Below are 6,399 nucleotides of genomic sequence, written 5' to 3'. Positions count from 1 at the left end.
TATTAATTTATTGCATTTTGATTATCTAAGAACACGGATATAAATCCAAAAATATTAAGCAATTTTATAAATCATAATTGAATGAAACAATGCAAAATCTATGATAAAAAGTTAAATTAATCTCAATATGACATATATAATTATATCAAAAAAATTAATTTGAGCACGTTTACAAAAAAATTGACCAAGTATAAATTTTGGCCAAAAGTTAAAATGTCTAACAATATAAACTGAAAATAGAAGTCTCAAAACCTGAAACAACCATCTTGTTAGATATAAAAATGACATTTTGAAGCTAACCAGACTGACAAAATTTTCATCAGAGCGCATTTACAAATAATTCTAAGAAAAATCAAATTATTGCCAAAAGTAAAAAGTTAAGTCGCCTAATGGTACAAACTAAATATGAAAACCTCAAATTCAAACCAGTAGTCCTATAAAAAGAAAAATGACCTTCCATAGCTAATTGCGCTGACGAAATTCAAATTTGAGCATGTTTCTCAAAAAAATTGTCCTAATTCAAATTTTAGCCAAAAGTTGAAAGTTAAAAAGTTTAACAACACATCTGAAAATAAGTCTCAAATTCCGAATCAACCATGTTATGAGATCAAAACTGAACTTACATGGCTAACTGCGGTGACAAAATTTCAATTCGAGCACGATTATCAAAAATATTGACTAAAGTAAAATTTTGGCCAAAACTTAAAAGCTAAAATGCCTAACAACATAAACTAAAAACAAATGCCTCAAAATCCAAATCCTCTATCTTATTACATCAAAAATGATTTTTCGCATCTAACTATCTTATCTGGGTACGTTCTCAAATATATTGACTAAAGTTAAATTTTTGCTAAAATTTATATGTCAAACACCTAACGGCACATAGTAAAAATGAAAGTCTCAAAATTCAAACCAATCATCCTACTAGATAAAAAATGACCTTTGGAGTTAACTACGCTAACGTAATTCTCATCTGAGCACGTTTATAAAATATTGATCAAAGACAAACTTTGGCCTAAACATAAAATTTTAAACACATAACGGTACAAATAAAAATGAAAGCCTCAAAACATGAACCAACCTTTCCATTAGATAAAAAACGACCTTTCAAAGCTAATCACGCTGACGGAGTTCTAATCTAAGCATGTTTACCAAAAAATATTCAACAAAGTCAAGTTTTGATTAAAATTTAAAAATTAAACGCCTAATGCCATAAATTAAATATGAAAGTCTCAACACTAGACACTGATTTACCAAAAAAATTAACTTCAATTGGTAATTCACCAACTATTAAAATATAAGTTAGTAATTAATAATTTACCAATAAATTTTATCAGAGTTGGTAATAGTTATTATTCAACTAAACATTCATATGTAATATTACCATCTAATAATTAATATATGGATAAATTTTACCAATGGATTAGTGATCGGTTGGTATATTACCAACTATTTAATGATATTAGTAATTTACTAACTACAATCTTTATTCATCGGCAAAATTTCCAACTAATTTGATATTGGTTGGCAAGTTTACGAACAAATTATATTTCCTTACTAATTTACCAATACATTTATATTTTGTTGGAAATTTAGCAACACAATCTTGTCGTTGGTAAATGTTTGGTTAGTAATTCATTGGTAATATGTTAGCAAATTATATAAACAATTTTTGTCATATTTACCAACCGATATATACTTCATTGGTAATATTACCAACAAAAGGTGTGGGTTAGTAATATTTCTATTGGTAATCCATTGATAGAAGGTTGCTAAATTTGGCGTCATTTTTTCACGCCGTATTTACCAACTAAAATACTTAGTTAATAAGATTTATGTTGGTAATCTGTTAGAATTTCGTTGTTAAGTTTTAAAATATTATTCGGTTAGAAATATGTTGGTAATTCGTTGTAAAATACTAACCAACTTAAGTTAATAGTAAAATCTGTTGGCAATTAGAGGTTCTTTTGTAGTGGAGAGAATTGAAGAATACGTAAAAAAAAATAAAATTGTTGACAGATTATAAGGAGAGAAGTAAAAGGAAAACATAACTGCTAGGAAATAGAGTGAGAAAATCAGTAAAAAAAAAGAAGGGAAAATGCACAAGTACCCCCTCAACATATGCCCGAAATTTCAAAAACACACTTATACTATACTAAGGTCCTATTACCCCCCTGAACGTATTTTATAAGTAATTTTCTGCCCCTTTTAAGCCTACGTGGCACTACCTTGAAAAAAAAGTCAACCAACGTTGGAACACCAAGATAGTGCCACTAGGCCAACAAGGGGTAGAAAATTATTAATAAAATAAGTTCAGGGGGGTAATAGGACCTTAGTATAATATAAGTGTGTCTCTGAGATTTCGGGCATAGGTTGAGGGGGTACTTGTGCATTATCCCAAAAAAGAATCTATTTTCAAAAAAATGTGTCTATTTAATGCCAAATAAATATTTTTAAGAAAATCTCTTTTTGCTAAAAAGGTTAAAGTGGGTTATTTATTGCCAATAATGTCTATAGGTTGTCTTATTGTGTCATTTTTTCTATTCTCTCATACTTGGTATATTTCATATACTCACACATACATTTTATGTGCCTCTATTGCCTCATGTATAGGTTTTGACGTTCCTCTATCCAGTCGTGGATAAATAGAGTGATCAGTTGTATCCAGAATTTCTGTGAGTTCTCATGTTCCAGGATGATACCATTATATGTCTTTATCGCCTTATGTATTTCAGTTTACACATTATTCGCGAGCTAGGTTCAATCCTAGCTAAATTTATTAGTAGAGGCTTATGTCATACGTAGTATTGCTTCCAATTTATGCAGTGTTGTACTTTGATTTGGTATCAATTGAGCTTTTTATTTGAGACACATTCCACTTCACGTTTTAATTTTATTTGATTGTTAATAAAGTGTTACGCTTATGTCCAGTGGTTTGTTTAGGGTATCTTGAGAATCCATTCACCATGTCACGCCTAGGGATAGTTTGATTCATGAAAAAATTGTTAATTAGATTCTCTCATTTTTTTTTTAAAAAAAAAAGTTCTAGGTGTCTAGCAAGCCATGTTTAGTAGAGTTTTATTCATGAGTGTGAATTTTACCATATTTATGAATATGAAACTATAAGATATTTAAGAAACTTCACTTCTCTTAACACTCTATAGTCGTGTGATGGAGTTGAACTCTAGAAGGATCTTTCCTGCTAAATCTTCTTCTATACATATTTAGAACATGCCTTTAAGAAGAATATAAGGAATTTCAATGACAATGTGGAACCTAAAGATCTTCAAGATCCAATCGGCCCTTTGGTTGAGAAATGTCTCATTCCAAATTTAGAGTCAATTTCCAAGTGTTGGCTCAAGCAATTACGACATGAGCTAATATATATGATGTACCTCTCATGAATCCAAATATGGTTACTGAGGAAACAAGGGTTAGAGACTTCATGAGGATGATCCTCCAGAGTTCCATGGTTCGAAAGTGGATGATGATCTATAAGAGTTCTTGAAGAGATACATGAGGTCGTAAACATTATGGGAGTGAACACCGGTTGAAAAGGTGGAATATTCCTCTTATCAATTGAAAAGGGTTTCTTAAGTGTAGTTTTCTCAATGGAAGGAAAAAATGGAATTGGATGCAGGTCCCCTTGATTGGGATAAGTTCAAAGGGGAGTTTTTTTATTGGCTATTTCCCCTTGATATGAGGGAGGATTAGGTGCAAGATTTATCAACATGAGTGTAAACAAATAGTAATTTAAGTCCACTGAATTGTCCAAGTATGCTCTGAAAATAGTTGCCAACTCTAGGGCACAAATGAGCAAATTTGTTTCCGGTGTATATAAAATGGTGCTCAACGAATACAAAACCACCATGTTCATCAAAGATATGGATATATCAAGGTTGATGAATCATTCTCAATAAATTAAGGAAGAAATTCTGAGTTAAAGGGCTATATATTCAAAAAGATCAAGAACATACAATCATAATTCCTCTCTCTCGAGGTCCAGTGGAAATGAACATTCTTGATTTCAACATAATTTCTTCCGTCCAAATTTATTTAGAGCTCCAGCATAAAGTTTTAACAAGGATGGGGTGTTTAACCCTAGGCCACAATGAGGTGGTTCTAGTGGATCTTCATTATCCACTTTCCAAAAGTGTGGCAAGAGTCATCTCAGGAGATGCTTGTCTTGTACCAACGATTGTTATGGTTGTGCTAAGAGTGGTCATGGATTGAGAGATTTCCTTCGCATGCTATAAAGGGTAGAGTTGTTATCAGGCTCAGCTTAGTGCTTCTTCAGGTCACCTATCCAAGTAAGGTGTTTTTTCTGGTTCAAGTGGTGCTCCGCGTGTCAAAAAAGATTTTATGTTCTTTAGATTCTATAGGATCATGAGGATTCTTTAGATTTGGTGACTGGTATGTTATGAATCATTCAACTTGATGTTCATGCATTACTTGATATAGGTCCTACATCGTATTTTATGACTCCTAATGTGGCTACGGAGATTGATTTTAGTCCCAAAATTTTGTTAGAACCTTTTTCGGTCGCTACTCCCATTGGTGATTCTATTATCCCAAATGGGTCTACGAAAATTGCCATATTCAATAGCTCTTAAAGTCGCCTCAATTTATCTCATGAAGTTAGACGTGGTAGACTTGGATGTCATTCTTGGTGTGTATTGGCTTCATTATTGTTATGCCTCCATTGATTGTAGAAATCGAGTGGTCACGTCTCAAGTTCCAAATGAAACAATCTTAAAATGGAAGGGTGGAAATTCACAACCTATAGGTAAGTTTATCTCTTGCCCAGAGGCTAGTAAAATAATTTCCAAAGGTAGTATTCTCCATCTTACTCAAGTTAGGGTTACATATTCTTAAACCCTTACTCTTAAGTCTCTTTTAGTTGTTGATAACTTCTTGAAAGTGTAATCTTATGATCTTTCCATTTTCCTCCCGAAAGTGGATAGATTTTGAAAATGACCTTCTTATATATAGGCAAGCTATCTCTACCTTTGTATTGTAAGGCTCTGGTAGAAATGAAGAAGTTAAAGGATCAGTTGAAAGATTCATTAGATAAGGATTTCATTCGATCGAGTATCTCACCATGGGTTGCTTCGATTTTTTATTCAAAAATATGATGTCTCACTTCGATGTGTATTGATTATCAACAGTTGAACAAGGTTATGATAAAGACTAATTACCGTGTTTTGAGGATAGATGATTTGTCTGATCAACTACAAGGTACTAGTTTCTTCTCCAAGATTGACCTTCAATCAAGATATCATCAACTAAGGTTAAGGGAGGGTTACATTATGAAGATAGATTTTCATGATTTTAAGAATATACTTGTGATTGTGATTGTGTCTTGTTGAATGAATCGGGTGTTGCGTTCCGACATAATAACTGGGATCAGTTTCCATGTTCAGGCATAAATGTATGGATCGATTGCCATAATTCAACATGAATATATGGATCATCGATTGTCACGTTTCGACATAAATCTTGGATCGAATATCACGTTTCGGTATGCTAACAATTTGGGTGTGGGTTTCATAAGAGGACCATTGACTTGACATAATTGTGTAATTTGAGAATTGTGAACTTTATCGTTATTCGTAAATGATATTGATATTGTATATATGTTCGGTGTATGCATGTTATTAATATGTTGTAATGACTTATATATGTTGCATTTAATGGGATAGTCGTTTGATCCTACCAGTACACTGTGGTTGTGTACTGATACTGCACTTGCTGTTTCTTTGTTTAGTACAGGGCATCTTCAGGTGACTACTGATAGAACTCAGTTATGTGACTATTGAGCGTGACCAGATTTAAGGGTGAGTCAGTTCTTTCAGGCTGTCATGGATCTTTCTTGTTAAAGTCCACTCTTTTCGGGGCTGTACCCCTTATTTTTAGACTTGTCGTTAGTAGAGTTTTTGTACAGTGACTTTCAGGCTCTAGGGGTTGTGTTTCCGCATTAATTTGGTTAATTGTTTGTTAAAACCTTGGAGTTTATGGGGACTCCATTTTTATTGTCATTTAAACCTGCTTCCGTATCATTAAATGCCTTCGTTTTTATAAAAAAAAATTGTTTACGTTGTAGTATTGGTTCTCCCACCAAAAGGTTAGTGTGGGTGCCAATCACGACAATTTGGATCGTAACAATAAAGTTCTAGAAAAGTATTGTATAAATTTAAGCTGGTTTTTTTATAAAAAACAAAAATATCATGTGAACAAAAAATCTATATGGAAAGCAAGTGTTTATATATCACTTTCTTTAGACGAAAACATGTAGGACAACAGGGGTAAAAACTACCATGTTTAGAGAGGTAAATAAAATTACTAATTAATTTAGCGGGTTTTTTGAATAAAATTCGCAATATTAAAAGGTATTTTATC

This window comes from Solanum pennellii, chromosome 12, assembly GCF_001406875.1.
Source record: "Solanum pennellii chromosome 12, SPENNV200".
NCBI lineage: Eukaryota > Viridiplantae > Streptophyta > Magnoliopsida > Solanales > Solanaceae > Solanum > Solanum pennellii.
Note: the sequence above shows the minus strand (reverse complement) of the source record.